Source organism: Fulmarus glacialis, unplaced genomic scaffold (assembly GCF_000690835.1).
Source record: "Fulmarus glacialis isolate BGI_N327 unplaced genomic scaffold, ASM69083v1 scaffold11981, whole genome shotgun sequence".
Lineage (NCBI taxonomy): Eukaryota > Metazoa > Chordata > Aves > Procellariiformes > Procellariidae > Fulmarus > Fulmarus glacialis.
Genome location: NW_009191111.1, coordinates 11,960 through 23,918, shown reverse-complemented (window position 1 = coordinate 23,918; position 11,959 = coordinate 11,960).

The window sequence follows — 11,959 nt, the reverse complement described above, 5'->3', positions numbered from 1 at the left end:
GTCTTGCCATGAGGAGTGAGGAAGGATCTCATCAAATTCAGTATAGTGGAGGAGGACAGGTATTAGCTTTATCCCATGCTCTGCATTGACCAAGCTGCAGGAGAAACTGGTGCTGTTAGCGGGAGAGCTCAGGCTGGCTCTGTGTGTGCCAGCACGATGCTGCCAAAGTCGATTGGGGAGGGAAACAGAAGATTTTTCCAGCCTTCTTGGAGCACATTCGTAGTTGTTTGGGGTTTTTTCCCATCAGGAAATAAGGTGGCTGAAATCTTAAAATGCGATAGTGATATTTTTTATAAGCCCAGATGCTCACGGTGTTTTGGCAAAAGCCTGAAACGAAGGAAAGCTACAGCTGGTCTCCTTTTTTCAGGACCAACTCTCCCCTTCACATCTTTGAACCCCCTTTACTGGGAGATGTTTGTAGGGACCTGAAGTTCAGTTAAGCCGTGGGGAAAAAAAATAGAGAAAGAGAAAATTTTAGAAAACACTGCAAATAACATTAGAGCTCTGTTGTGCAGTGCAGTGATGTTTGTGTAGCTATCTGGAAGAAACTCAAGTGTCCTGATGTTTGCCCTCAGGATGCAAGAGAGATGCAGCGAGATTTGCCCAGAAAAAAGAAGTTACCATAGGGGAAGTCATGACACACCATCCATTGAGATGGAGAGAAGAGGTTGAAGCCAGGAAATATTTTGATGACTATAGTCATCATGATAAAGGGCATGTGAAGCTGATCTGCTGGCTTTTCCCTGATGAGAGTGTTTCATTCTTGGAGAGTGGTTATTAAGCTTTCAACTTCTGACTATCAGGCTGTGGAATAAAGAGAAGGACTTCCCTAAGGCCAGTTACAGAAAATACTCTGTCTATTCACTCTGGTGTCAGGTTTTGCTGGGCAGAGGGAGGACATCTGAGAAAGGGCCGTGTCCCACAGGAGCCATAAGAAACTGCTGGGCAGAGCCAGGGATGGGAGCTTGCCCTTGCGCCCACTGTTGGGCGAGCATCGCCCGACCAGCGCTCTGCCCAGACAGGTAAGTGAAGCCTGCACAGGGTCAGGTAGGGGGGGAAGGGAAAAATGCCTCTGCTTCTTTTACTGAGTGCTGTGATCGCTCCTTAGGGCTTGCCTGGCCTCCCCTCGTGTGGAAGAGAGCTGAGCACCACGCTATAGACCTCACAGTATTTATATACTTATTCTCACAATGCTTTTTTAGGATGGGGGGTTGGATTTTTTTCCTTGGGAAAGACTGTCTTCTGATGTAAAGGTAACCAAAGGCAGGAGAGGGAGCTGGTAAGGTGGTGGGGTAACCAGGTGAGTGGCTCCACATACAAGCTTGCTTTATAAATAAGTCCAGGCATTTAGCCCAAAATAATTAAGGAAGTCCCTTGCAAATAGAGATTCATACCAAAACCACATCTCCAGCCAGATTACATGACTAAATCTCAAACAGACCCGAGAGCTTCCCCTCTTCGTGCAACAGGAGCAGGTCTACGAGGGGCCCAAGAGGACGTCAGGGGCTGTATCAGAAGTGCCCAGCCCAGCACAGCTGCCCAGCACGTCTGCCCATCTGGAGGTCTCAAAAATTGGCAAAGGTGCAGGAGAACATCGACTCCAGGGTGTACCCACAGTGAGCGTGGGGTGGTCCAGCAGTGTTGACGCGGTGGTGGGGCAGATGCATCCTCGGTCCCTGTCCAGGTGTAAGAGGGGAGGCTGGGGGTCTGCCACCCTCCCTCCTGCCCTCTCCCCTCTCCCCAGGTGGCCTCGGGGCTGGTCCCTGGCTGTAGCTCCAGCTGCTTGGGTCAGCCCCGGTTTAGCGCTCCTACTTCACCAAGTTTTTTAAGGGTTTTCCAGATCTCAGGAAAAGGATCTCCAGATCCTTGTTTTCTGCTTGCTAAGGCTTTGACTTTCTTTCCCTTTCTCCATTGCTTTAGCTTGATGTTTTTGATAACGTTGCTCCCCAGTCAACCTTGCAGACAAATGGTGTATGAAATTATACCCTGGAGTGAGACCAAAAAGGCTTTGGCAAACCCTGTTTCTAATGTTCCTTTTAAAAGCTGCAGAGAACACAGGCTGTTGAAGAAACTAAGTGTTTCTCTTCAGTGTTTGATACTGAAGTAATGCCACATGCTATGCTAATTCCTTTGATTCAGTAACGTAACAAAAATGAAAGCGAGTACTGTAGTCCCCTGGCATAGTGCCAAAAAAGCAAGACAGCAGCTAGTGCAAGCTAATGAAAACAAGTGCGGTCTAGAGGCTAATGAGCTGAGTTTTAACCACACCAGCCAATTTGAAATGATTGCATATGCAGGCGTCCAACGTTCCTGAAAAGTCAGACCACAGGCTCGTACATATGCATTGCTAGCTCATCTGTAAGGGTGGTGATGTATGGGCATGTGCATCTGTATGTCTGTGGCATGGGTGAAAGGACCTTTGAATATTCCTGTACTTAAGAGAAGACTTCGTGACAATATGGGTCGCTCTCATCTCTGAACCTTATTCCCACTCGTTTTCATCTTCAAGATAATCAGAGTTGGCCATTAAAATCAGCCAAATATTCAGAGCTGCATTCTTAGTTATCTATGAATATTGGATAATCTGCAATGAAACTGAATGAAAATTCCAAACTTTAACCTCCAGGAATATATATGAAAGTTCAGTGTAAAAGCTCATTTTTGCTAGTTCTTTTTTTCTGGTTTTAGGTGTTTCAGCCAGTCAGGAAAAAAATGCCAAGTGAGAGGTGGCAACTTGCCACCCAGATAATGATGAGTGAATAGCTGAAGCAAAGCTTCCCAGTAGTTAAAAAAATTGTTAGGTTGATTACCTGACACAGAACTGCATCTAATGGATGCATTTCCAAACATCAAGTTGGCTATTGAAAACATTCAACCAGTAAAAATGAAGCCAGCCTAATAATGAAGAAGTATGAAAATTTCAGTGATGCTGTCCCTTGCGTTTCCTAACCTTGATCTCACTTCACTCTCTTCAGTCATTTTTGACATTTGCCTCTTTGTTCAGCGTAACATGTAAAGTGCTGCTGTGTACGTTTGGACTGATAGCACGTGTCTGAAGTAGAAAAGTCGGCAAATGGAAGATCCTACTATTTACTGGTGATGAGATGCTGGATACTTGGGGTGTTTTCTCTCCACACCTATCCAAATTTTTCTGCTCAGTCATAATCAAATCTTCTTATTTCCGCTTCCCCTCCTTGCCCCAAGTATTCGAAGTGAGGATGCTGCTGCTTACAGGCCAGTTCTGGACCTTGCCGTGGGTTCAGAGCAGGGAGGCAAAGGCTGTGAGCCTGCCCCAGGAGGCCAGCGAGCTCTCTCTCCCCGGGCAGTGGTTGGAAACAAGAGGTGCTTCTTACGCAGGGAAAGGCACAGAACATCTTCTTTTCGGGACCACCTATTTTTGGTTTAAATCAAACCTTGTGCCACCTTGTATCCCTTCAGAGTTCCCTGGTTATCTAAATGCCAGCGCTCCGGGCCGGGTCTCTGCTGGTGGCTGGCTGCGTGCGGGAGGGACTGAGGGAGAATAAATGAGAGATTTGTAGCTCAGGGAACAGGAGATACCAGTGAGAAAAGACAAGGGAGGAAAATTTGATTCCAAACAAGAAGGTAATAGGAATCACTCTGTCAAGTGCCTACTTTTCATGCTGCTACCCTTCTGGTCTGCGTCTGGCCCTTAAGCGCAATTAATGTCTATTTTTTCCTCTGAAGAAAATTACTGTCAAAAATGTTCCACCTCAGCCTGGCACAATTAAGATTCAGGGCAGTTAAGTGGGCGGGATGTAAGGAGGGGGAGCCGTAATTTGTGTGTGTGTGTGTACATTTCTGCCAGATTCAGTAACTAGTGTAGGGATAAAAACCTCTTTTGCCTTATGAAACTTTGTGAACAAACCATCCTATCTCCTCTTACAGCTGTAACTGCAATTGCACAGCTACTAGGAATCCTCTTTATTAAGATTCTGTGGTAGCCTACGGATTGCATGGTAGGGTATGCTTTCCACTTAAACTTGTGGATTTATAAAATTATACTTGTGATTTATAAAAAAGTAATAAATGATAATGCTGCATGTCTTAGGTAAAAATACCAAACAGAAAGGACAGTATGATCCTGTTGATACCTGCTATCCAGCAAGCCTGACACATCAGGGGCTGGACAGGAGATGATGTTCTTAGAATTTGCCACGTAGAATATTATGTTCCAAAGAAGATAAAAAGCTGGGGAAAACTTGCTTCCCTGGCTGTGATGATGCTTGGGAATTTTATTGGTCTCTTTGGTTGTAAAGAGAGAGATCTAGACACAGGAGTATTACGAAGATACATCAAAGCTTTTCCACTTGAGTTGTTGCAGCTTCAGAAATTCCCCAGGTTTGTAATTCACATCTGATTAATCGGGTTCTAAATCTCTTTAATCAATACTTAGAGAATTTGGCCAGCACAGCCAACAGCCTTTTATTCCTGTTAGCGGCAAGAGGCAGATGCTGTTCCCAGCCCTTCCGCACGCACACGTGCAGCCACGGCCGCAGGGCAGCTGTGCAACACCTGTGTGGCGAGTCCCAGTCCCAGTATGTTACTGGGGGTCTCAGTCTCCACCACTTTGAAAGGGCAGCCTCCAGAAGTGCCTCCTGGGCTGCCTCCCTCCGGCACGGGGTGACACATTTTACTCTCTAGTGGCAAGGTTGGGCATGAGGGGTCTTCAGTGCTCAAAAAGGCACCTTCCAGCGGTGCCCTGTGCCTGTATGCCACGGCTCGCTGTCTGGGAAGAAGTCTAATCTGGTTTTAAAGGTAGTTTTGGAGCACACCTCAAAATAAAATTTGGGCATATCTGTTATGAATTCAGGCTGCCATGCTATTATAGCCTTGGTCATGCATGAGCAAAGGCTGATCTCTATATTTGCACTCACACATTACCCTCCTTGTCATCATGCTTATTAATCTCATATGTAATTCCTTGATATCCTTACAGACATTTTGTTTTAATCTAGGTGAACAGTCTGTAACATCACCATCTTAATCCACTGCATATATTTTAATCCATTAGCTGATGACTGTCTGATAGCAGAGCAGAAGAAAATAGGATTGTATCACCACAATTAGTGGGGAAAATGTCTCAGTGACATTCATATGAATTATTCAGTACACTTCGTAATCCACAAAGTTACAATCCTTTTATTATATGACAAAGCCAATGCATTACAGACTATGGAAAAGATAAGTTATAGCTGAAACGTGAAGCTTTATTAATATCATTGCTTTCCATCCACATCCTTTAAAATCCATCCTGACTTTTTAAGAGATGATAATACTTCATCTTTCCCCATCCTTCCCTCAGGAGAGTTACTTCAGTAGTAGATCTTTATACACTATAAAATAGGTTTGCCAAATACAGGGTAAGCATTAGCTTTCCAGGTCAAGCTTCAGCTTCCCTTGCATGTATATTTTTCATTCTTGTCTGAGGATAGTCAGGCTTATGTATCATTGCACTGCAGGGGAAGAGTTATTTATTCAATGGTTTATAGACTTGCCAGTATCAGAATGACCCAACACTGCATTTACATCTCTATCATGGTGATAACATTGTGCAATATAGCAGATGCGGAATACAATTTGTCAGTGTTTTTATGTGCTTATAGGGTATACTAATGGCAAGATCTCTTGCTGAGTGATTTTCTTCTGATACATAAAAGATTAATTTGGGGAGAGTTGTATATAACGAGCACTAGGCTAAACTATAGCACTGTGGTATTCAATACTCAACTGCAGGATCTGCATAAGGCTTTTATTCATTATATTTCTTACTGGCAGGAAAAGAAATTAAAATTTGGTACATAGTTGAACATTTATTTTTAGGCATCATGTGGCTTAGCAAATCTCCATCAACCACCTGAGCTCCCATAATTAGCGATGTATGTACTTTCAGTCTAATTAAAAAATGAAATGCATTAGTTCAAGCTATGTCTTTATTCTTCTGTCCATATACTGACTGTGATTAACCATTATTCCATATTTTATGAAGGCATATTTGTTTTGCCACCCATGATACCTTAAAAAGCTCCTTCTGTTTTCAGGTAAAGAGACTCAGTTTCAGTTTCTAATACATCAATGTCTAACATAAGTCTTTACTTACTGCATTTAAAAGGAGAAAAACAAAGAAACTTCATCCTCTACCAACATGGGAGAAGCTCCGTTGTTGGTAGGAGGTTTGTTATGTCCCTTCACTATCAGGAGACGCCCAGTCACTGTGCGTGTCATTGCAACCACCCCACAGGAGCAGATTACTTTGCCAGTCTGTATTCTTCTCACATTGGAACACGCAACAAAAAAGATCATGGTATATATATATACACTCAGGTGTTCATAGATGTATACATCTAAGCATTTGAAGCATCACCATGTTGCCAACTTAACTACTTTTTAGCTTAATAAAAAAAAAAATCCTTCTTAGTTTAGGATTTCATAACATCTTTAATTTTTTTTTTGCTGTCTTCCATATTTTCCTTTTCTCTGTTTTTATCATTCCTTCCCCTCCACTGTCCATGCCACTTATAAACAAAGAGACTATGCAAAGCCCAGGCTGAGGTGGGAGTAGTCAGTGAAGAGCACGACCCCTTCAGAAGCTCAAGTACTCTCAGCCGTACGGTTCCATTCACAGCCTTAAATCCACTCACTTCTGGGAATAAACACATCAGCCCTCTTGTAAATATAAACAATTAAACCCAGCAGTCTGGGTGAGCAAATGAAAATCAGGCAAGCAGCTACGGTGGCAGAGAGACTTCAGGTGGCAGAAGTCAAATATACGAAAAATTTGCTGTTATAATTAAAAACTACTGAGAAAAGAAAACTGCTCAATGACTCACAGTTCCTAGACGCACCAGAACAGACCTGAAAAATGCAACAAATCCTGTCCAGTGGAGACGCCGTGGTACGTTTTCGCTTAGTTTATAGTGGTTGAACACTTCTTCCTAAAGCTCTGTACCGTGTGGTTTCCTCACAGAAAATGACTCTTTCTGCAGTCCATCAAGCAGCTGAAATGGTTCGTAACAGCCCACATCAATGGCAGCTATTAAGACATCTCTCATTTCTTTTCCCCTTCAGTACTTCATGCGGTAAATGGCACAGCTATTGACTTCATGCAGACAGCAGTTTTAGGAAAATGGAGATGCTTCGAGACGGTTTCCTTGCGGTGTTTTTTTTTCCTGACCGTCGGAGGTTAGTCTCAGATTGCTGAAGTACAGTATCCTGATATAAAAGCTCCACGCTTCAGATGTCAAAATAAGCACCCTCAATGCAAGTAAATGACTAGATGACATACCACAAGTATGTATCTTTTTGAGTTTCAATTTGTCTAAATGTTTGCCTCCTGAGCTTAAAATGTATCCCTGCAGCTACGCTCCCTGTAAACGGTTTTTGTCAGCACCATTTTAGACTTCATAGCTGAGCTGGTCAGAAATTGAAAGAGCCCAGTAAAAAGCAGGTGGTGGGAAGACTGAGGCACTTGGCAGCTGATGCAGACAGAAGAAAAAGAGAGGCTGGGGATGTTGGGAATATCCTCAGATTTACAGGAGGTCAAGGAGATCAAATGGGTCACAGGAGAACAAATGGCCAGAGGCTCAGGTTCCCTGTAGGCTATTTCAGTTTTAGGGCCAAAACTGTCTGGATCCAATGTATAGTCTTGAAGAAAGCAAGGAAATATCTGCCTTGATGCTTTTGCAATGCTAGCATGTCAATGTTTTCTTGGCAATAGGCTCTTGGCTTATCCAGTTTCTTTCCAGTTTCCATAGTACTTGCAGCTGCTGAGGATTATTGCAGATGCTGTAACATAGAACACTATGGATGAAGCCCCCAATGGGAAAGTTCAGGTTGCTTGGCTTATTTATTGAAGATATATCTGTTGCCTATAGCAGCTGCATCCTTACACACTAATTGCATTCAGATTTTAATTGTACTGAGTCTCCTTAATTGTTAGTCAGGTGGTGTAATTAGAAATGCAAAAATATGGAGGATCATATGGGTATGCAGAATACGTCTACAGTTTCTTAGAGTCATGGACATTACATAGAAAAAAATGAGGCACAGTAATTTAAAGGCCATTTGAAAACATGAGAGCTTTACTTCTGAGCATTCACTGACTCTGAAGCAATAAAAAACCATGCCAGATTTTGATTATTCAGTAGGCATTGTTTCTGAGTAAGAAGTCCTTTTGTTCTGATTTTGGCTTCTTGAACAAGAGTAGCCATGCACAGAAACTCAGTTTTGAAGCTGAAGATGGTACAATGCTCTTTTCTTGACATTTCTCCCCTATAGAATATTATAGCTTTCAAACAGTTAGGCCAAGCTGCACTTCAGAATATAAATAGGTCCTTGTCTCAAAACAAGTCAGTTCCCCTCCTGCCTATTGCAGCATCTAAAACTAGACACCAAAGTTTCCCAAAATTTCATATGGATGTAGATTTCTCTTCTGTCCCTTTCCCACAGCTCTGGGAATGTACCCCTCCCACCTCTGCAGGCGAAGAGCGGGAGGCAGAGGGCTGGCATCCTACGTGGGGTCGTATAATCAGGTACCATATAATGTTTGTAACGTTTCTCTCATTATGTGACCTGATACAGGGAGTGTTTGGGGTTTTTTATGCAAATAATAGGTTGCCCTAAGCTAGCTGGCCCTCTTGCATGGCATAAACTGTAGACTTTCCCTCTGTATTTCCATCTATAGAGAGAAATAATCTTCTCTCCTAGGCAAGAGGACCCTGTTGCACTTCAACAAATTTCAGTTAAATTGAAATGCATCTTTCAGAAAGCCATCACATCACGATTTAAGGATTGAGTGAGGATGAATATTTCCTTTCAGTTGGTGTCTGTACTAGCTTGCCTTACTAAAGAGTTGCTACTTCTCATTTGTATTTTAGCTTCTGACTACTGGGTATTTTTACAACCTGTGTTCATCTAAAGAGCTTTTAAAATTAGCTGTTCCCTGTACAGATTCATACAGATGTTGACTGAGGACACTTGTTCTGAAGAACTAGACGTCCTACGTCTATTAGCTGGTGAGGTGGTAGGTGAGTGTGTGGGAGGGCAGAAGAGGCAGAGCTAGAAACGAGTCAGTACTAGCACGCTCCAGCCCCCACGCTCCTCCAGCCAGGCTCGACTGCCTCCCGCTGACTGCCCTCAGAGCGCCAAGTCATGGACGCAGACTCCCAGAGGGCAGAAGTAATGTGCATGCCTCTGGCTTTCTAATACACTTTTTAGCCTTCAGTGCAAGATATTCTTGTATTTAGCAAAGAACAAGCTGTCACAGGCTATTTAAGTTTTGTGAATTTAAAGCAAGGGGAATGAAAAAAAAGGAGGACAGACCCACCGTGTGCTCCAGACTTGAGCCTGTAGCTTTGTTCAGGGAAACTTCCGCAGTTTTGTAGTATTGAAGATAGGCCTGAACCTTAGAAAACTTGGATCCAGAAGTAAAGTACAGTGTCCATTGAAATCGGCTTTGATTTGACTGGGGCTTCTCTGTTTTAACACTGATCCGTCTTACCTGTCTTCCGAGTGTGATAAATTACAGCAAGATTTCCTTGCCACCAGCTTTGAACCTAATAGTTCAGATTGGTTGAACCACTGAATAATTTACTTGGTGAATTTCATACTGGTTTTGAAAGACTTATGTCTGAAAGTTGTTTTTCACTTTCCATATAGCTCTGCGAGATAAGTGCTAGAGGAGTTCCTGACAAATTTCTTGGAAGTAAAAGCAATTACTGTTAGCAAACAGCCTTCGAAGAAACATATGTTCATCCATTTTAGTCCTGCCTGTGTTGTATATCTAGAATTATAATGTATTTTCACTGAAGAAGAACCTACACTGTTAGATCTGTCAGTGGACTGTAACAGGATGGTGCCAGGCAAGAAAATGGACACCTGTGGCTCTTCTGAAGATAATTGGCTTGGCTGTGTGAGACAAGTGATGCAGCTCTTCTGGGAAGAAATATGTATTAAATGAAATGCCAGTTTGAATAGTTTAAGAATGATTCCTCCTTCCATGGAATCATCAATTTTCGTCTTACATTAATTGTTTTAAAACCTGCCTTAACAAAACGGATAGCTCAGAGAAGTATTGTGTGTTTCCCTCTGACTGCATGAAACATAATGCATCCATGGAAAGAAACTTAGTGTCTCCACCTCCACAGAATCAGGTCAATGTTTCCATCCTCCTAGCAAGACAGATGGTTTCCACAGCAGAGGATTATTTTTGGGTGGTGGTGAAGAATAGAAGTGTAAACATCTAAAGTTTTCAACAACACTGAGAAGATTCTCCACCCGGGAACAGCAGTGTGGGAAAGACGGAAAACAGTCTATTTTGTTCCCATCAGTGTGGTATCTCCCACACATCCTGATACTTCATTTATTCCAGTTCGAGAATAAAAACAAGTAGTGGGATTTCCAAGGCAATTGTTATTGCTTTTTATTCTACATATCCGCCTCCTAGTGTGTGGAAATGATAGTTTCTCTGCTTTTTTCATGTCTCTTCTGATTACTCCTCTCACAAATTGGTGTTGTTCTCCTTCTCCTCTGCCAACCCACAATTGCTTAACTACTTACTCAGAGGCAGCATGATTGACTCAACAGATAGTGCCATCCCGCCTGGGAACATGTACAGAACATGTGCAGCAAGTCTGATGTCCCCCAAATTACAAATCTGTGTATATAAATACATTGTCAGGTGGGGAATCAGAGACTATAGAGTATAGGACTCACCTGTCTTTAGGATGAGATATATGCCCTGCTTTACTAAACATGTGCAGCAGATGGAGTGGGAAATACAAAAGTTTACTGAGGGGATGGTCAGGCATGTCCGGAGGCAGACATTTACATGCCTGAGGAACACTGACGACAGAAAAGTCTGTGCCAAGAACTGGAGGCACATCAGTGCCTAAAATGGGACTTCTTCACCTGAATCTACGTCAACATCCCACTCTAAGGTCTTATCCCAAGTCCTGTAGCAATGTCATGGTAAATAGTGGCACAGAATTCAGGTTTTCTGGGATTCAGACTGGGTAATTTGCCCATATTTTTGACCTACATCATTTCCTTCCCATTCAGTTTAAATCTGGTTTTGTTCACACAGTGACAGGGAGCCTTTATTTCATGCTTTTATGTCAAGATTAAAGCCATTCATTTATGTCCATAAATTAAATCAATCCAGAACTGATGTTTAATCTGCAGATTTAATGCAGGATTTTCCCATATCCTAATGACTTCTTCACTTCTGGAACAGAATACTGTTTCTTTTAAGAATCTGTAGTAATTAATACAAGCAGACAGTGTTCCTAATAGCTTCAGAAGCCAACAACAACATGGTGATATCACGTTGTGTCAAGAAACAGCAGAGCAATTCCTGAGAAAACATTTTTTCCAATTCATTTAAGTGCTTGGCTTTTTTTTCCCTGTGTCTCCTCTCATTTCTTTTAGCAAAGCAGCTAATACCAAGCTTGTTACAAGACTGTTGCATCTTCTCAGGAGAAGTACTGAAAGGATATGGACACAAGCAGTGTTTGTTTTCCCCTAAAGAAAGTGATGTTCTCAGCATTTTTCCAACAGTAAGTTGATTGCTTTCCTAAATGGGATCTTTTGCTCTCCCTCCTAATAACTCAGTTATAAGTGTACCACCTTTCATGAGGCTACCCTGGATAGTCAAACATTGCCAATTGTAAGATTTGGGAACTTAATGCTGTTCCCATGAAGGCTTGGCTTCCCCCTGGCTCCCACGGCTTTTGTGAAAGCATTGCCTTTGGGTTATTTTTAATCTCTTTGAGACATCAGATAACTTTTGAATGAATATGGCTCTATTTGTGAAAGGAATATGCCACTAATTTCCCACTCTTCCACTACGCTGTGTTGTGGATTTCTGTACCTCTTGCATCCAAATCACCAGACAAGACAGCGCAAGCTATGAATTGGTGCTTAGCCAGTGCTCAAGGCAGAG